Genomic DNA, 21252 nt, shown 5'->3' on the forward strand with positions numbered 1-21252 from the left:
AGACATGAATGCTGCTGATCGGCAGTCATGAAAGCTTTTGCACCACGCGACTTCCGTCTTTCCGGCAAGCTGAAAGAACGTCTGATTTTCCAACGATCCAACGATGAGGACGTTCACACAGTGATTCTCGAATTGTTCTGTGTCCAAGGAGAGGAGTTCTGTCGTCGAGGTACTGAACGATTGGTTGAACGTTGTGATCGTCGTTTACGGATATTTGGTGACTATGTTGGGAAAGAGTGTAAAGTATATGTGTGACTTTGAAGTGTTGTGAAGCATTCAATAAAAGTTACTGGGGTTGTCATAATAATCCGTAACTTACTTTTTGAGGTTCCCTCGTACTGTCTATTGCTCGGCCATGCAGGATCGTACACGTTCACGTACCTTGACACAGAAAATGAGCTTCTTTGTTGCAAGACAACTATGCACTCAAAGTGCAGAACCACGACGTCTGCTCAGTGACCATTCTTGAGGTTTCCGTTGACGCGGCAGCAGAGAGAGGAGCGCCGACAATAGTGTGTCCGTCGACAACACTGAATTCAGGGAATTCCTCACCTCAGCCTTTCAGACGAGTGTGGAGGCTACGAGGAGATCGAACGTTGCCAGATCGCTTTCACCATTATCATAAATGCCCAACATGCTGTGTGATTGTGTAGGTTGGCATTGGGTACAGAACGCGATCGCCTATGTTTCGCATGCTGGTGATTTGGGTAGCATGTGTTACATTCCTGACAAGCTAAGGCTGATGGCTATACCTTATTTCCGAGGTCTCAGTCACATTATCTTTCAACAGGATACCACAAGACTGCATGTTGCCCGTGCTATCTCGACCTGTCTCGATGCAGAGGATGTTCGAGTGTTGGGCTGGGGAGCACGTTCTCCAGATCTCTCATGCAATAAAGACGTCTGGTGACGGACAGGCGAGGGAGTGGCCTACTACCGTTCGCCAACCACTACAATAGATGAACTTTCGCACAGTGTTGAAGCAGCACGGAATGTCGTACTCCTGCTTGTCATTCTTGCCCGACTTCACCACTCTCTGTACAAAATTCCGTACCCTGTACACTCGCAAATAACCTATAGTTTAGTCGAGTAGACTGATCTGCAAAACCTAAGGACGAGATAGTTAAAGTAACATAATACATTAACTACTCGGTGGAAATGAACGAAAGTGAAGGAACATGTTTTCAAAGATCTCTCAAACGTCCCCAGAAAGTTGGACGTGACATGGCGTGACGTCATCGTGACTACAGTGCCGCACTGGGTAGCCCTGCGACACGAGGCAGTTGAAGGACCTGGAAAAGACGGTGTGTGTCAATCAGCAAGCAGTTTCGTACACTGTGGTGGTCCTCTTCATTACAAAAGTGTCCTGACACAAAGAATCATCGGAACAAAGTGCGACGGGTGTAGCCCAGGAGTTTGGAGCTGGACGTGACATGGCGTGACGTCATCGTGACTACAGTGCCACACTGGGTGGCCCTGCGACACGAGGCAGTTGAAGGACCTGGAAACGACGGTGTGTGTCAATCAGCAAGCAGTTTCGTACACTGTGGTGGTCCTCTTCATTACAAAAGTGTCCTGACACAAAGAATCATCGGAACGAAGTGCGACGGGTGTAGCCCAGGAGTTTGGAGCTGGACGTGACACGGCGTGACGTCATCGTGACTACAGTGCCACACTGGGTGGCCCTGCGACACGAGGCAGTTGAAGGACCTGGAAACGACGGTGTGTGTCAATCAGCAAGCAGTTTCGTACACTGTGGTGGTCCTCTTCATTACAAAAGTGTCCTGACACAAAGAATCATCGGAACAAAGTGCGACGGGTGTAGCCCAGGAGTTTGGAGCTGTTCGCAGCACTGTTTCACGTGCATGCGGAGCGTTCTGAACCACAAGCACTGCTGCCCAAAAGAGGGGAGCTGGTCGACCACAGTCAGCTGTAGTACAGCTGTTCTCTTCGTCCGACGATTGGTTTATTGTGTTCTGTTGACACCCGCTCATCAGTGGCACCGTTTGCAATGGTGCCAAGAGCATAGCGATGGGCCCAACGAGGAATGAGGGTTCGTGCTCTTCTCGGATGAGAGCAGATTCACTCTCAGAAGTGATTTTGGACATACTCTCATATGGCGAGATGTGGGAACAGGTAATGTACCGAGGAACATTGTGGAACACGATCGTTTTGGTCGTCCAGGTCTTATGGCGTGGGAAGCATAATGTTGCATGGGGGTATTGATTTCCAAATCTTTGAAAAGGATACTCTCACCACTCAACGTTATTAAGAGGCTGTACTTCTTCCCCTTGTTCCTCTTTGAAGGGGTGCGTTCGTCCCCAAATTCATTTTTATGGATGACAATGTGCGACCGGGCCGAGCTGCACGGGTGGAGAAGATCTTGGAACCAGAGGATGTTCGGTGAATGGCCTGACCTTCCCGTTCCCCCGACTTAAATCTCACAGAGCGCGCGGTAGGGAGATGTATTGCTACACGTCGACGTGCACCATCGACCACCCAACTGCTGTCAACGCCGCTGGCGATGGAACGGAACGCACTAACACAGGAACTCTTTAGCAAACTTGTGGCCAGAGTAGGAGCAGGTAAGAGATCATCCACTGCTGTCTTGGCGAACCATGGTCCGCCTTTTGTAATGTCCAGGGGATCATCAGTGAAATTGTTGTCTTTGAATAAAAATGTTATTTCAGTTCGCCTCATTGCGTGTTTCTTTCAATTGCCTTCTGTACTACATTGTTGCAGTTCTTTCTATGTACGGGCCAAGTTTCATTGAGCTACGTTGCTTGTTAGTGACACATCATGAGAGTCACGTCCCTCCTCAAGTTTTGCAGACCAGTATATACGAACAATAAATATAAAATTTTGGATTTCTGCTATCCTTCTTTGTGTAATTTTGCTGCCCAGTAGCATAGCACAGTGTACCAACAATAAGTGACAAAGGTTTAAGAGAGATGCTGTACATGTAAGGCCAAGAGCGTCCAGACTTGTGTGACCAGAAAGGCTAGAGCTACGCCGAGCTGGAACAGTGAAAAGCCGAATTGGAAACGTGGAAGTAAGTACGAGTATACTAGGTCGATGGTGCGGCGCACAATATCTGCATGTTTGTAAACTATAAGAGGGCAGAACGATCGATGCTAATCACGCAGGTTTATCGTAGTGTGACATTTCACTTCGTGCAGTGCATACTGCTGCGGCAGTGGAACTAGAGCGGAAACAGTGGATTAAAGAGGATCGGTGACAGCGACGAGCAAGTAGAGGATCACACAGTGCGACTACAGTTCGAGACGCAGCCATCCTGTCCGTGAGGCGTCGGCGGGCCGTACAGTACGGCCTCAGTGTTGGCTCGACGCTGCGTCACCGTCCCTGTACGCCTCGGTTGTCCAATGCCGTCTACTGCTGGTTGGGCAGTGAGTATGCATGCCATTGTCTCGGCCTCCAGTTGCCAGAAACCACTACCCCTCAGGGCGTAAAGAGCCTGCTAACACCGTCAGAAGCAGGCTGAGTTTTAAAACTTAGGGTTTCCGAGCCAAACCACATTGAACCAGTTCTGCAGCGATGATCGCATAAAAATTAGACGCTATCGTGGTGACCTTAATTTGGTATCCATGCCATTGGATACAATATCAAATCCTGACTCCTACTAACGAGGACAATCTGAGCAGAACTTCTACATCGGCAAGTTAATCAGAGATGCCAGTGATCGGGTGGCACAATAGCACAAAGCCAAACTACAAATCCAAATGCCTGCAGTTCAATCGCCAGTCAGTCATAGGATTTTTATCTGTCACTTATCATGTCTTTCACTTTCGATATGCGTAACGGTTCGGAGCTAACGCTAAACTCTAGAACCCGCCATAATTTGCTGGGTAAATTAGTTGAAAGGTCGGAGGAAGGCAACGGCATACCACCTCCTACAGGACGGTGTCTAGTACGGCACCGTGGTGTTCAAACCAACCTTCCAGTAGATGACAGCCTTACTATTTTTTTTTTACTGACCTCATAAAGTGAATCGGAAGCGAGAGCCGGAATTGAACTCACATTCAGTAGTGATATCAAAGAATATCATTATCGCCTTGTCCCTGTCTCCTTAATACATCTGCCCCCAAGATCCACACACTCGCGCAGCACGGGTGGAGAAGGATTACTCAAGTGTCCCGCTCAAAACTATGTGTTCAGCACAACATTTTCCGAGAAAAACTTCCTCGTGAGAACGTTAAATATGCGACGGTGGAGAATTTTGCCTACAGAATTCAAACCCTGCGTGCTACCGAAGTTCAAGGGGACAATCTGTTCGTCAGTGTACACTATGAGAATGAAAAGAAAAAACAATGGGAACAGAATTGCGGCAGTCGTGTATTTTGACCAGGTTTGTGCGGAAATTAACACCTTGTAATGAAGGAGAGCAATATTCCAGCTAATCAGAAAGAATATAGCTAAAAGTTACCATATACAGGCAGCACCGAAGAAAAAGTTACTTTGATTTGGATATGTAGAACAAATATTCTGGCACGAGACGCCCAAAACGAAGGAACTGCTCGGTTGGGAGTTGACGGTGTGCAGACTCCCGACTTCTGTCAACAATGAATGCAGTGCGCAGCCCAGCAGACAGTGCTATGGTAGATATATGGATGCTGGACGAACAGCGATTCCATAAGCTGTGTGCCTGCGAGAAGATCTGCGATCCCTATAACCGTAAATAGCTCCTAAGCACATTCCTGTTCACATTTTTTAAACTATACTCGAGTCTAATAGCCAGTAGTTCGACCTTTGAGAGGGAATCTCACGTTTGGTTTTGTAATTGTTCAAATACCATTTATCATTCATGATGACAATAAAATCTTGATAATTTCCCTGATAGACTGGGTTAAATCGGTCCCAATATCCAATTTTTTGGCATGTATATGTTTATTTTAGGAGATGTTTAATCTTCTGATCCCACACTACGGCACATAACGCCCAGGAATCAGTTTAAATTACTCCAATTCTGCTCAAATTATAACATAAGTTGACCAGTCATTTAGGAGACGCTTCAAGCTGGAGATATAGCCTCTCCATTGTCGCACTTTGACGTGGCAATGCCCTTCTTCTAAGAACGAAGAACACTACTGCTTTCTTTGCCGGCGGTCAACTGATGCCTCGCCCGTGGAACAGATCTAAAATGTGGTTTACGGGCAACTGGCTTGTCAGTGTCCAACAGCAGTCACTGTCGACGCTTAAAAAAATATACGGACCATATATAGGATATTCCCGAGGTATTTATCCAGATCATTGCCATTTACATATCACAATCTATTTAGGTTTGTCGCACAACGTGGGATTTTCCACACCATAGTAAATTCTCAAAATCAGAGGCTAAGCACGGTTTTGTAATGCTCATCACTTGTACGAAAGGACTTCAAAAATAAGATACTCATGTCGTCCCGTGCTAAGACCTACGCTCAACAAGCGTGGTGCGTTCTCAGGAGACAGTCTGTGTTTCGGTTTCCCTGCAGACATACCTCTGTCGGGGTACCGATAACATTTGCATCACAGTGTGCGTGGGAAATGGCACGACAACTGGAAATGTACTGCAAAGTTGAAGTACGCGGGACAGTACAATTATTGTGCGCAAAACATCTAAATCGCCCACAGATTTACTATGAAACTCTGACGCAAGATGGACCAAATGCAATGTCATGCCCAACAGTAGTGAAATGGTGCCAACAGTTTGACCAAGGCCGCACAGACGTGGGCGATGCTGATCGGGAAGGAAGGCCACGACGTCGACCACAGACGACAATGTCCAGGAAAACGAGGAACTGATTCGCAGCAATCGCAAAATTTCCAACGGTAAGGACGTTCACATGGTGATTCTAGAATGACCAAGTAGCGGATTTCTGTCCTCGAGGTATTGAATGATTGGTAGAACGTTCCTACAGTTGTTTACACAGACTTGGTAACTATGTTGAAAAGGAGTGTCATGTACCGGTGCCGTTTTGAAGTCTACTGTAGGATTCAATAAAAGTTACATGACCTCTCATAATAATGTGTAACTAAGTCCCCTTGTATATTATCACACACCTGATTTCCATTTTAAAGATCCTTTTGGTCACACTTATCCTTTTCTGAACTGAAATTTTCACGAACATTTGTGAGTTTGTACACTGGAACATTGTCTTTGCAGTGTTCCAAACTCTATTCCACTTATTTCCGCCAAACATGTTTGAGGATGCTTCTTTTCAGTTCATTATTTCAGTTCTCTGTCTCCCAATAAACACAGCTGAAACTACTGTTAGAAGCTGTTCAAATTCGTATAAAACAACGCTCAACAACTGCTATATTTAGAGTAAAAGAGCACGAGTGCAGGACGTTGCAGTCAGGACGGAGACTAAACGAGACAAGTGAGCGCAAAGCATATAGCTATCCAGAAGAGATTTTCACTCTGCAGCGGAATGTCCGATGATACGAAACTTCCTGGCAGATTAAAACTGTGTACCGGACCGAGACTCGAACTCAGGACCTTTGCCTTTTGCTGGCAGGTGCTCTATCCCTGAGCTATCCAAGCACAACTCACGACCCCTCCGCACAGTTTTAATTCTGCCCGTACCTTGTCTCCCACCTTCCAAATTTCACAGAAGCTCTTCTGCGAAACTTGCAGAAGTAGCACTCCTGGAAGAAAGGATATTGCGGAGACATGGCTTAGCCACAGCTTGGGGGATGTTTCCAGAATGAGATTTTCACTCTGCAGCGGAAGAGCTTCTGTGAAGTTTGGAAGGTGGGAGACAAGGTACTGGCGGAATTAAAGCTGTGGGGACGGGTCGCGAATCGTGCTTGATTAGCTCAAGGGTGAAATTCCAGGAATCGAGCTAGCTGTTTCCTTGTAATGAACACGTGCTCAACTTCGCGTCATCAGTTTTAGTGGGGGACACGGAAAGAGCCTCCAAGGAGAGTGTGCGTGCGCTTAGCGCTTTACATACATTCTAGCGTTCCCTGGGCAACGGTTGAAACTACCCTCAACCGGCTAATCTGTCCGCTAAAGTAGTGTTGCGATGTGCGCTAGAAAAAGCGCAGGAGCTTTCTCAAGACCAAAATTGACAATAATGACCATAAACATTGAAGGCTTATCAACCAGCAAAGAAGGACTTCTACAAACTAGGTGTCAGGACATAAATCGTGGTGTTTTGTGCATGCAAAAAACGCACAGTGATATTACCTGACGAAGACCAACAATAGCAGTCATGCATTGAAAGACCCCATAGGTAGTACAGTAGTGCCACTTTTGTGAGTCACGGTGCAGCAGTGCTCTCATTTTCTCTAACGAAGGAGAACGATATTGAAATCTTAACAGTTGAGCTAAGCAGCTGTACAGTAACATCCGTCTACAAGCATCCTGATGAAAATGTAACTTCAGTCCCCCAGTGAATTTTCAAAATCAGGACACTTATTTTGTCGTGGGTGACTTTAACAGCCATAGTAGCGTATGGGGCTAAGAGGATGATAATGTAAACGGAGAGGACTTACTGCAGAAGATTAACTCTCTTACATGACTGCAAACTACCAGCTTCATTTAATAGCAGCCGCTGGAAAAGGGGATATAATCCCGACCAGCGACACTGTTTCCCGCCACTGTGTGAAGACTGCATCATTACCTGTATCTGGCACCCAACGCAGGCCAATCTGCTATCAGGTGTTTGCAGCTATCAAACCACGGGTGATCCCGTTCTGTAGGCGGTTCAAATCTAAGAAGGCCAACTGGAAGAGTTTTGCGGAAATTCTGGATGAGACAACACTTAAGATTGAACCTGTGACACACTTCTACAACCGTTTTGTAGAGGCTGTGAAGAAGTGCTTTCGCGGTTCGATCTCCCAAGGCTGCCGGACAACATACATTCCGTGTACGAATGAAGAATTAACGTCAAAACTGGAAGAATACCTTAGACTGTTTGCTGGAGACCCGTTCAACACGGATACAGTAAAACTGGGACAGACACTGTTCCAGGAATTGGCGAAAGCCAAACAAAACTGATGGATTGAAACAGTAGAGAGCATTGGCATGTCCAAGAGCAGCAGAAAAGCTTGTTAACTACTCAAACGACTCAGTATTGACCCCTGTGTCGCCAGAGACCCAACGTTACCCCAAATGAAGTCGCCCACCAGGTGCAGCTGAATGGGAAAACTGAAGGAAGAAAGAAAAAAACTAGGGATAACCTGGCAACATCCACAAACGAAAGTGCTGTCCGCTAAGTTTACTTCGGAAGAACTGAAAGCTGTTATTAAAAAGTGTAAACACGGCAAGGCGCCGGAAGTTGACGATTTATTGGTGGAGCAGATAAAACATTTTGGGCCTACGACTATGGGATGGCTACTGCAGTTCTATAATAACTGCTTAACAAGACAGCAGATTCCTAAAATCTAGAAAAGGACAAAGATCATCGCCATATTTGAACCCGGCAAGCTCCGTGTATCTCTTTTGTGTCACCTTTACAAAACCCTCGAAAGAATGTTGCTCACTCGTCTCAGCCCTGTCACCGAGCCACAGCTGATTCCACAAAAAGCTAAATTTAGACCAAACAAAAATTGTACAGCACAAATACTCAGTCTGACACAAAATATCGAGGATGGTTTTGAACATGGTCTCGTCACTGGAGCAGTATTCGTGGATCTCTCCGCAGCTTATGCTACTGTGCGGCAAAAAATCATTTTGCACAACTAACGGGAGATTATGAATTTACCAGCTTCAGATCCATAGATTCTACGTAGAACAAGGCGGCAAGAAAAGTAGACGGAGACTGCAAAATAGCAGTCTGCCTCAAGGCAGCGTCCTAGCACCAGCCTTGTGTTTCATTTATACTAACGATCAGCCATAACCTCTTAACACAAAAAGTTTCGTCTATGCTGACGATCTGGCACTAATATCTCAAGCAAAAGACTTCGAAGCAGTAGAGAGACATCTAACAAATGGGATTCACACTCTCGCGGCATACTATCAAAATAATTACCTGAAAACGAATCCGGCTGAAACTCAAGTATGCGCTTTTCATCTAAGAAACAAAGACGCCAACAGAAAATTTAGTTGTATGGGATAGCATGAAGCTGGAGCACTGTCACAATCCAATATACCTGGGGGCCACGCTGGACCGTGTGCTGACATTTAGGAAGCACTGCCCAAATACAAAACAAAAAGTATACGCCCGCAATAACATCATCAGAAAGCTCACAAGTAGCGGATGGGGTGCCCAACCGACAGTACTCAGAACATTGGCACTTGCAATATGTTACTCTGCCGCTGAATAAGCCTGCCCTGTTTGGTACAGTTATGTTCATGTCTCAACGAGACATGTAGAATAACATCAGGATGCCTGAGAGCATCGCCTACCTACAAACTCTACAGCCTCCCGGGGACAGCTCCACCAGATATAAGGTGGGAAGTTTCTACGAACACAGAGAGAAGCAAAGCGGAACTAAACGCAGCTCACTCGCTGCATGGACACCAACCTCCCCAAGCAGGCTGAAATGTAGAAAGAGCTTTCTAAAAATTTCCATCAAAGGCACTACATCACAGTCAATGGCACGACAAAACCTGTGGGCAACCAGAAACGCAAATATCGCATCATGGATCCCATCTTCGGAAGCCCTCCCCCCAGGTAGAAACCTGCAGTGGAAAACGCGGAAGTCCCTCAACAGACTAAGAAGTGGTGTGGGTAGACCACAGGATAATATGGCCAACCTGAACTACCGTGGGGACCCATCAACTGCATGCAATTCTGGACCCGAACAAACCACCAAGAACATGTACGGCTGTCCTCAGTGCCCAGTTTCCTGCAGGCTGGATGACCTGTTGTGGGCCAGGGACAATTCCGTCGAGGTCGCTAATTTCTGGTCTGGTCGTATTTGGTGTTTGTGGTCTGTTTATATATGAATATCATTTATGGCTCTGTTTGCCTCACACTGTAACTATATTTCCTTTGTATGTATTAATTTTGTGTAATTAGTCTGTTTTTCTCCTTTTGTCTAGTTTTATACAATGCTTTTGACACGAGTAGACAAATAAAATCAGCTGTGGTGGATATTATTACATTTGAACACAGCTTACATACGAGTATTTCACAGTTTCATGAAAGAGTGTTGTCCGAAAAGCAAAGTCTCTTCCCATTCTCTCTAGAGGCGATTGTATGGTATGTAGCTGCAAATGATTGACTGTAGTAAAAGAATAAATACCTGCTTCTAATTAGGTACCTTGTCGGTTGATATGATGTGTTAATAGGGGAATAAATAATTTAGACTGCAGAGATATTGCCAAGTAAAAGAGATTATAGGAACAGTGTTTTTCACATCCCACTGTTCATCACAAATGAAGTTTTTGGTTCAGGTATTATTTTCTGAACAATTACATTCATGTATAAGTACGAGGCCAGGACGCGTAAACGCTTCCACACTGTTTCCACTGTCGTGGATGATTCTGAACTACGCAGATACATTTATGCCACATACGAGGGTGAGTCAAATAAAAACCTTCAATATTTTTAAAAAATATTATTTATTGTGCAGAAGTGGTACAAAGCTGCATCACTTTTCAACATAATATCCCCCACGCTCAATACAAGTCCTCCAGCGCCTACTGAGTGCATAAATTCCATTAGAAAAAAATTTGTTTTGGTGGTCCGCGCAACCACTCATGCACCGCGTGGCGTACCTCTTCATCGGAACGCAACTTCTTTCCTCCCATTGCCTCTTTGAGTGGTCCAAACAAATGGAAATCACTTGGGGCAAGGTCTGGTGAGTATGGTGGATTAGGAAGACACTCAAAATGCAGGTCTGTGATTTTTGCAACTGTTGTACGGGCAGTGTGGGGCCTAGCATTGTCATGTTGCAAAAGGACACCTGCTGACAGAAATCCTTGTCGCTCTGATTTGATTGCAGGCTGCAGATGACTTTTTAGGAGATCTGTGTATGACGCGCTGGTGACAGTGGTCCCTCTAAGCATGTAATGCTCCAAAATGACGCCTTTTCCGTCCCAAAAGAGAGTCAGCATAACCTTCCCTGCTGATGGTTCTGTTCAAAACTACTGTGGTTTTGGTGATGAGGAATTGCGTCATCCCTGGCTCGCTGTCTTCGTTTCCGGTTGGTGGAAGTGAACCCAGGTTTCGTCCCCAGTAACGATTCTTGCAAGTAAGCCATCACCTTCTCGTCCAAAGCGCCAAAGAAGTTCTTCACAAGCATCAACACGTCGTTCTCTCATTGCAGACACTTTGTGAAACTGGAGCACATCATGCAGAATGTGGTGTGCTGATCCATGACTAATCTGTAAACATGCTGCAGTGTCATTCAGTGTCAGTTGGCGGTTTTCCTTCACTATGGCTTCAACTGCTGCAATGTTCTGTGGAGTCACAACTCGTTGTGGCTGACTTGGACGAAGAGCATCTTCCACTGAAGTCACACCATTTGCGAACTTCCTACTCCATTCGTAGACTTGCTGCTGTGACAAGCATGCATCACCGTACTGAACCTTCGTTCGTCGATGAATTCCAATAGGTTTCAGACCTTCACTGCGCAAAAACCTAATAACAGAACGCTTTTCTTCCCTGGTGCAAGTCACAAGTGGGGCGGCGATCTTTATACTGATACTGCGGCGGTATGTGTGAATCTATCTGCACTATGCTGCCACCTACAGGCCATTCATTCTGCATGCTGTTTGTAGCACGCTTACCAACTTACAGGATAACGGCGAGAATTTCGATTTGTTATTACGGATTTAAGGTTTTCATTTGACTCACCCTCGTACTAACAATATACGTCTGAAAACTCAGACTATTTGAAAAATTAACCACAGATGTCAAATGAAATTTTTTAGGTAAAGATTATTTTGTAATTGAATATGAATGATCGGAGGGAAATAATTTAGGCGGTGTGAAATCTGGAAAGAGCAATGTGTTTGAGGTACATGTTTGTATACTGGTTATGTTTCTACATCGACGTTGCCAGCGGCAGTTAACGGAAAGAAGTCCTCTACATCTGTCATACGTGCACAGTGAATTCCGTAACGAGTTGCACGAAGTCAATGGTGTATGAAACTCTAATAGAAAGAGAAGGGGAGCTGGGTGCTAGCGGCCTAGATGAGGGTCGCATTGTACAACGGAAAAATGTATGAGAATATTTGAATGAGCCTGTCAAAAATGTACGCCCTGTCGTAATGCATACATTGTGACTGACTGACGTCATCACTTTGTGCAGTTTATATGATCTGAAGTTGTCATTATGACGTGTAAGCTGTTAATCTCAATAAGAAACTAAATCCCGGGTGGTTACAATTAAAGTGCTGCTACTCAGAGAGGTCCAGTGTGTGCTTTAATTATCGTAAGGCAGCGAAACTTGGTTGATAGTCTGGTGCGTTACTGAGGAACCGATTTACGCTGAAAAAAAAAATAGTTCCAATTTCGACCACAGGGTGCAAATCTGGCGCTGTGAATGCAAGAAAGACGTATAGAAGTGTTTCCATATGTAATGGATTAGAGGCGACACTTGGGCAGAAAAGGTCAGACAAGTGAGAAAGGCATAATGTTGATTTTATCATTAATCGCCACTTACACACTTCGTTCTATATGAGTACCGGAGACGTCGATGAGATGCTATACAGCGTCAGATTTGCTTCTCGTGGGCAAAATTGGAACCAAGTTCCGCTGCCTTATGATAATGCAGCCCACACTGGACCTCCATGAATAGCTGCACTTGAATTATAATCCCACGGTACTAATTTCTAACCATCCGTTCCTAATATCAAGAAACTAACTTCAGGGCCTTCAAGAATCTGTATAATTTTGCTTTTGAATATTCTTGATACACTGTACTGCAGAAGAGAGCTGTAAAACATTTGGTTCGCAGCAGTGGAACGATACCGAACTTCAAAACAACATACTTCATGCTTAAAGCATGGAAACGTGTCCTCATTCTTGGCCACACTGATGCCTTCTCGAGATCGAAGGGGACTGGAGTCCGATCAAAAATCCTGTTTCATGGCAGACGTATAGTGCTTTCGCCACTCTGCTTCTCCTCTGTAACATAGGATGGTGTCGCTCTGCGTCACTTACATCCGCAAGAGAAGGTTTCAATTATTCATTGCGTAACTCGCGAGAGGCCCTGCACTTTTTCCGGCTGTCACACGTTGCAAAACGACTCTGCCAGTACTTCTCTCCTACTTCCAAACTTAACAGAATCACTCTTGCTTATATTGCTGGACCATCTCTCTTGGAGGGAAGGATATGACAGATTGGGGGCTTACTCACAGAATGAATCATTCACTCTGCAGAGCAGTATGTTTTAACCCACCAGGAAGTTTCAAAACAGCGCACACTCCGCTGCAGACGAACGACTCATTCTGAACTTATCTCGGACTTTTATATCTGCCGACAGACATAATCCTTACCTCCAGAACACCACGCCATAAAATTTAAGAACCAAGTCCAGAGTTAACACATAGTTGCAAAAGCTGCTCAGAGTCGATAGTTCCGTTTGTTTTCGTACATTGTAGTGCCTGTAGTTTAATTAAAAGAACGCCGCACGCAAACAAACAATAGCTGTCCATTAGCCTGTCGAATCCCTGTTCTGTTTTACACAGAACACACCAAATTGACTTTCGCTTCCAACTAAGTCACCCCAGAAAAAACGAAGCAACAACTGAATCATTTATAACACAGAATACTTCTCACAACTTAAAATTCGTATCGATATTATCAGTACATCCTGCAGTCTGAAATTGGTTCTTCAACTGTACACCGATTAAGAGTGTCCTCCAACATTCCCGATCCTCACAGATATTTCGACTTAAATCTTCCATATCTTTTCTTCAGACTTTTAACTGTAAGTTTCAAACGTTTGATTTCCATTCGATTGCAAAAGGTGACTCTGTGTCAATGAGTCTCAACAATGTTATTTGGTCACGACTGCAGAAACGCATTTGTTGGATATCAGACACGTAGACATGAAGTAAAGGTGCTACCATCAAATCTAATGATGAAAGTGAACGGAGAATAAATGTTGTGGAGCAGTTGGGAGTAAAAATTAACTGGAAAATAAAAACACTGCTTGAGGATTGAGACAATAAACGACTGGGAAAAGTAAAAGTACAGTAATACTTGCTCAAAAAGGAAATCGCCTGGGACTAAAATAATTTTGCAAATTGAACAAGTTTCTGGATTATACAAAACTCACTGGGCTACATAAAATTTGTGAGGTATCATGTACAAAAGTACAGTAAAAAATTTTAATTATGCGTATACTGTATTTACGTACCTTCACTGCAGCACAGTAGATGTTCATTTACTGAATATTGGACAGTAGAACACTGGACAATTACACTAATCATAAATAACGCAGCATTTCTATATTTTTACTCGAACTTTAAATTCGTTTATTATTGTATGTACATATATATTATTCCCATGTTTATTTGTTTTACCACTTTTATCGCGACATATCATGGTGGGAAACTTGTTTTAATTTCCTGTTCAAAATTATTTTTCTAGGCAATGTGACCCAGGAGGCAAAATCCGTGAATAGCAGAAGATTAAATTTAAACAGAACAGAAGATAATGACTACAATGGTTCATGCAGATTCCTAGTAAGAAACCACAACTTATAAATGAACTCTTTGCACCATTACAGTAGTTCCAACAAGTTGGGAGAATTTGTGTGCGTTGCAAATTGCATAACATCGTTTTGCATATAATGGATTCTTCAGACGTATTAATTTTTCTAGAGACATCATTTTGCTTCTCTTCTTCTTCCTTTACTTCTTCTTCATCATCCTCTGTGTTATGGATTTCTGTTAAATCTGTTGCTCAAGTGGAAGTGGAGTGAGTTGACAGAAAGTCATCACTTCGAATGTAATCATCTGCACTACATGAAACGTTTAGCATTTTCATTAATCATGCATAAAAATGGGTCATTATTTCTAGTAGTAGGTTAGCAAAAATAATAAGCTAGGTTGTACGTTGCGTAGAAGTTTCAAACCTCTGTTAATTTCCTGAAATAACGGATGAAAAATACCGCTTTTTTTGTTTTGTTTTCAACACTGGCTGCATAAGTCATTTCCACACTCCGTAAGATTAACAACTGATTACGCTATTCCTCTGTAAGTAACGCCACCAGTCAGGAGGAGCAACGGCATTTTGTTGACATGTGACGCACTGTTTATACGGAAATGCGAATAATAACACTCTCTGGAAGCATAACTCTCGAGTATCAGTGTACAGTAACCTGCCCAATCTGACCGTCCAGAAGCATCTTTTGCAAGGAGAGAAGACACTAGGAAAGCTGGCTAAGCTGCGCGTCTGTTTACCTGCTGTGAGGGAGGCAGCAGGTGGCCGCGTACGCTTGCTGGCTCGCGTCCGCGGCGACTGAGCCCCGCCAGCGAGCAACTGCTGCTTCCGACATCAGCGACGCTGTGGCTGTTCGGGTGATGACGTCAGCGCCGCCGACGCGCGCCGACGTGCGGTGCGGCGCGGTGGTGCAGGTAACATCTGGGACATCGGCGGCCGTTGCCCCTTGATGGACCTGGTCCCAGCTGTGTGTGTGCGCGCGCGCGCCCAGATTATCGCTTTCTCCAGCAATTCGTGTGCACAAGTGGCGGGACTCCCACGGTGAAAGCCTCTCCTGTTCCACAGTGCCGAAAAGGATGTAGAAGTGAACAAAAATTTGGAATCACCAAAAACGCAACACATTACCATGCGTAATACGGTGCGGACAAGCGTTGGCTATCAAAACAATTTCCAGTCGTCTCGGGTTGGATAATCGCAAGTCCTGGATAGTTTTCAAAAGAATCTTGTACCACTCTTCATGCAAAATAGTGGCACGTTCTGGTAGCAATGACGGAGGTGGATACCGATCGTGCGCCCTTGTCTTCAAAGTACACCACAAAGGCTCAATAACATTGAGATCTGGCCACTGTGGTGACCAGGGGAGATACGACAATTCATCCCCGTGCTCACAAAACCAACCTTCGAAGATGCGAACTGTGTCAACAGGGGCCCTATCGTCTTGGCGAAAAACATTGTACCATGGGACGGACTTGATCAGCCGAAATGGTCACATAATCCTTGACAGAAATGCCCGTGGAATGCCACAATATGGCTGTCCAAAACTCACCGAACCTCCGCCATGTTTCATTCTCGGGACGGCAACTCGGCCAGAAGTTGGAAACGCTGTGGACCTAAGACCCATCCGAACAAATGACATTCTTCCAGTGCTCCATAGTCATGGCTTCAACAGCACGTTTTTCTGTTGGGGGCATTTGCATCACTGACGAGTGCTTTTCGAAATCCAGCTCGTCCTGCAATTCCCTGCTTCTGAGACTACATTCGTGCTGTTTTGATGCTGACAGGGTTCGTGAGTGGGACCTTCGGTTCTGTAGTGATTTTCGCTGCTATCATCCTCTTACTTTTCGTCATAGTCCTCTTTAGTGACCGTCTGTCACGATCACCCAAGCTTTTTTGTCCGCGTTGTGACTTGGAGGATGATATTTTTCCGCTTTCCCTGTATGTGGTACAAATCTTCGATACGGTGTCTTCTGAAACATCAAACACTTCGACTACCTTGGTTACGGACGCATCTATGATACAAGCAGCAACAATTTGCGCACGTTCGAATCCACTTAGCTGCGACATAATTCTCTCACAGCTACTCAGAGTCTACCCTGACCACGACTGACACTTGCAATTACTGAGGACACGGCACTGGGGCCGTTCGTGGTCAAAGAGACCAGCGCAACCTGCAGGTGCAAATGGTTCAAATGGCTCTGAGCACTATGGGACTTAACATCTGAGGTCATCAGTCCCCTAGAACAAAGAACTACTTAAACCTGACTAGCCGGCCGCGGTGGTCTAGCGGTTCTTGGCGCTGCAGTCCGGAACCGCGGGACTGCTACGGTCGCAGGTTCGAATCCTGCCTCGGGCATGGGTGTGTGTGATGTCCTTAGGTTAGTTAGGTTTAAGTAGTTCTAAGTTCTAGGGGACTTATGACCTAAGATGTTGAGTCCCATAGTGTTCAGAGCCATTTGAACCATTTGAAACCTGACTAACCTAAGGACATCACACAGATCCATGCTCGAGGCAGGATTCGAACCTGCGACTGTAGCGGTCGCACGGTTCCTGACTGAAGCGTCTAGAACCGCTCGGCCATCACGGCCGGCCAACCTGCAGGCTTGGCTAGCACCTGCATTTATGTTCAGACATGCATTCTTGTCGTTTTTCCATATTTTTTCCAATATCTGTGTGTTGAGACCCCTTGCTGTTCATTTTGTGTATTAATGACTTTGCAGACCACATTAATTATAACCTCATATATTTCGGAGATGATGCAGAATCTAAAATAAAGTACTGTCTGAAAAAAGCTGCACAAATATTGAATAAAATGTGGATAAGATTTCAAATGGTGCAAAGATTGCAACTAGTTTTAAAAGTTCAGAAATGTGACAATGTGGCCTTCACAACGCGAATCAACGTATCCAGCGAACATGGTACCAAACAGTTGCAACTGGAATCGGTCAGCTTATACAAGTACGTAGGTGTAACAGCCTGTAGTGGTATAAAGTGGAACGATCACTTACACTCAGCCGTAGACGAGGCAGGTGGCAGGTTTCGGCTTCGTTGGCGGGATACTAGGGAACTGTAATCAGTGTAATCTGCAAAGAAGAATGCTCATAAAACAGTCGTGGGCTCCATCGTAGAATACTGCTCTAGTCAAATAAGACTAGCAGGGGATATTCAACGTATACCAAGAGATTTTTTCCAGTTCATAATACCACGTGGGGTAGCCGCGCGATCTAAGGCGTCTTGCCACGGTTCGCGCGGCTTCCCACGTCGAAGGTTCGAGTCCTCCCTCGGGCATGGGTGTGTGTGTGTTGTCCTTAGCGTAAGCTAGTTTAAGTTAAATTAAGTAGTGTATAAGCCTAGGCACAGGAGACCTCAGCAGTTTGGTTCCATAGGAACTTACGACAAATTTCCAAAATTTCCAGTTCATAATGGGGTTGGTACACCAGTAGGCCTATGTGTGATATGAAGAAACAAGCAGTCTTTGTTGCAGAGTTAATTTTTTTATTTTATTTCACCTTTATTTAGGCATCTTCGGATTGGCCTACCGAAGAAATCAAAATTTCGTAATAGCAGCGTGGCCACATTTAGTGAGATTGGATTACCAAGAAATATTTAAAAATTTACTGATATTTGATAGCGATGGGGACTTGGGATACCGCGCATAGAATATCCCAGCGGGGGTAAATTCCCCTTGTCAAAGCTTTTTAAGGACATTGATTCATGGCACGATCTCGTGCATCGGGGGGGGGGGGGGGGGGGGGGGGCGTAGATTTTAATTTTTGGGAGATCGTGAGATCCAGGTAAGCACAATGTTGTTGGCCATAAAACTACTTGGGACGCTCAAAATTGCTATCGGGAGCTCCCCTATGTACTCTTATGCTTTCGCATCACAGCAATGTATTTGTTATATACTTTAGTTTTTAATTTTTATTCAAGCTGATTATTCTGGCTATTAATGTAAGCTTCTTATCAGCAATTTTGGGAACACCAGTCATCTATACTAACTGTCATGATTTGACGTTATGACGAGATTTAGCAATTAAACACTATCGTAGCTCACAGCCTGCAGGCGCCGTCTGCCGAGAGCTGCGTTCATTAGTCTTACGGGTCTTGTATGTTTTCATTTCTAGTGTGATGTGTGCAACCAGAATATACACTACTCTACGGCATGTTTATGAAGTAAAAGCTTTACTGTAGGTCTCATCCCGTTTGGTTTGCATTCGACTGCGCCACATGCCGACGTTGCTGCTATCTTCTAATTTCCAGTGTGCGTTGGCGTTTTAGGTACGAAACTGCTTAGATATTTAAAAAAAAATACCTTTAGGACATCCTCTGTCTTATTGTACTTTATAGGACATCTCACAGTGTTTTTCAGGCTTTGACAAGGGTCATTTACTTGCTCTAATGTTCCGCGCGCGGTATCCCTGTGCCCATCGCTACCAAATATCAGTAAATTGTTTACTACTTTCTTGGTAATCCAGTCTCACTAAATGGGATCATAACGAAATTTTATGTTTCTTCCGTAGGCTAATCCGAAGATGCCTAAATAAAGGTGAAACGTGCCATTGGGAAATAACAAAGAAACTTTAAGATTGCAACCAATATTGCTTGTTTCTTCGTACTACACCAAGACAAGCAACACGAAATAGTCACAGGTTTTGTCTGACTATGGGAGAGCTTCACGGAAATGCTGAAAAAAACTGATTTGGCAGACACATGAAGGCAGAAACAGATTATGCCATCCAAGCCTACTCAAAAACTTTGAAGAAGCAGCTTTGATTGTGGAATCTTGAAGTATATTACAGCGCCGTACCTAGGTGGACGAAGACGAGATTACTGTGATTACGGTGCGCGTAGAGGCTTTCAAGCTGGAACTGAAAGATGGCCTAATAACTGGTGTAGTGGAACAGCTGTTACGGCAGAAAGAATGTATCCACGGAGGTGTGTATTAACAGATCGAAAGTACTGGTGCACGTTGCACGTCACCAGCTGTATAAGTTCGTAATAAAAATCACCCTTCTCACCGAATTTAGAAAGTGATTTGGCTAAGGAACGTGATATTAAGCCGATATTTGACTCCCTCATGCCGCTGCTACAAATTTCACACGCTAATAAACAGTATTTGTAACGCATTCCATTTAGATGCCAGGTACACAGTGTAACAGAGGTTCTGAGATACATCCACCGGGTTATATGCAAGGCAGAATGATGGTTAACTGAGAATAATCACATACAGTATCTGCTGTGCTATGTGAGGAATCACTTAAAAAAATGCAATGCTAGATTGAAGTCATAAGAATGGTACAAAATCCTATGACCAAAACACCGGCTTTTCAGATCTATATTGTTGCACTTTCTGGTAGAAATTCTGTCAGCGATTTGGAATCAACTCTCTCCATTCAACCACATACTTACGTTGGATCCTATGGAGAAGTCTCTCAACGATTACAGCCACTGGTGAGTCACATTCGTGGTACTCTCATATCTCTAAACGAGTCACCTTTTCGAACCTGTCTGCTAAGGACCCCATACAGCAAAATTCCAGCGTCGCATCTTGTTCCTCAGTCACTGCCGCGCCGTCCCTGCAGCTTTATCCACGTAGTAGTTCCAGTTTGAGCCGGAACTGAGCAGAAGTCGCAGAGCGCTACATCTAGCACCTTCCGCATCCCGTGAAGAAACAGGGTGAGCTGAGTTAATGCGATAGAACCGTGTTTTGACCACTCGGTGGAAATGGGAACATGTTGTAGCTCTGCCAACCGTGTAAGGCCAGTACCAAACGAAGCTTTCACCTGTAACACGAAGTAATAGAAAATACGGTACGAGCAGTTATGGTGGTGTTTCTTATAGGGAAAATCCACACTCGACCATTAACCTGGATCTACTCTGGGACATAGGAGACAACCATGCATTATATCTGGAGTAACGTTCGGAGGTCGATCCTTGATACGATACATCTGGGGTAGGGTTCAAAGGTGACTCCACCATGCATTATGTCCAGTGTAGTGTTCGAAGGTGGATCCACCACTCTTTTCATCCGGAGACGTGTTCTGTGTCTGAAGGTGGATACATCAGTGCGAGGACTGGGTCAGGTTTATGGGAGCCATCTGCGGCACGCACGCGCGCGCGCGCACACACACACACACACACACACACACACACACACACACGGTTGGAAGTGACTTGTTGCAATCGAGTAGAGTGCTATAGTATACCATCTGACTGATGTGCTGTTCTACCTCACACATATGAATGTAACTCACTCCATCCAATGGACATCTAGCACACAAAATCGCGTGACTGGGGTGGTCATGTGCTGTCATTGTAAATCTTTAGAGCATAAAAGGTATTGAGCATAAAAGGTATTGTTGCCAAGTATAATGCTTCAGAGAAGTCTGGGGAAAGTTCCACTAACCTGGCTAGGAAACCTCATTTGAGGCAGTCATTGAAAATGCTCAGGCGCTGATTTCAGAGGATTGGAGGCAATCGCTGAGGAAATTGGCGTCAGTAGCAAATGTCAGTGACCAAAAAAGGCGCCAGATGGCTGAGGAGAACTTCATACAAGCCATTTAGTCCAAAACTGGCTCTCGGGTAATGTTGACATGTTTTGGCCAAAGGAGCTCTGGCTCTCGAACAGCCAGATTTGAATCCCCTCGATTACTACGTTTGGAAGGCAGTCGAAAGAGTTACC

General features: G+C 44.7%; 1 protein-coding gene across 1 annotated transcript in view; it reads right to left on the reverse strand.

Annotated features, from left to right (window-relative positions):
• Positions 1 to 15424, reverse strand: part of LOC124594986 (multiple inositol polyphosphate phosphatase 1) — a 299958-nt gene extending 284534 nt beyond the window's left edge. Inside the window, exon 1 of the mRNA XM_047133524.1 lies at positions 15314 to 15424. The gene's annotated coding sequence lies outside the window, so the exon portion shown is untranslated. The remainder of the gene's footprint in view (positions 1 to 15313) is intronic.
• Positions 15425 to 21252: the final 5828 nt, after the last annotated feature.

This window comes from Schistocerca americana, chromosome 2 (assembly GCF_021461395.2).
Source record: "Schistocerca americana isolate TAMUIC-IGC-003095 chromosome 2, iqSchAmer2.1, whole genome shotgun sequence".
Classification (NCBI taxonomy): Eukaryota; Metazoa; Arthropoda; class Insecta; order Orthoptera; family Acrididae; genus Schistocerca; species Schistocerca americana.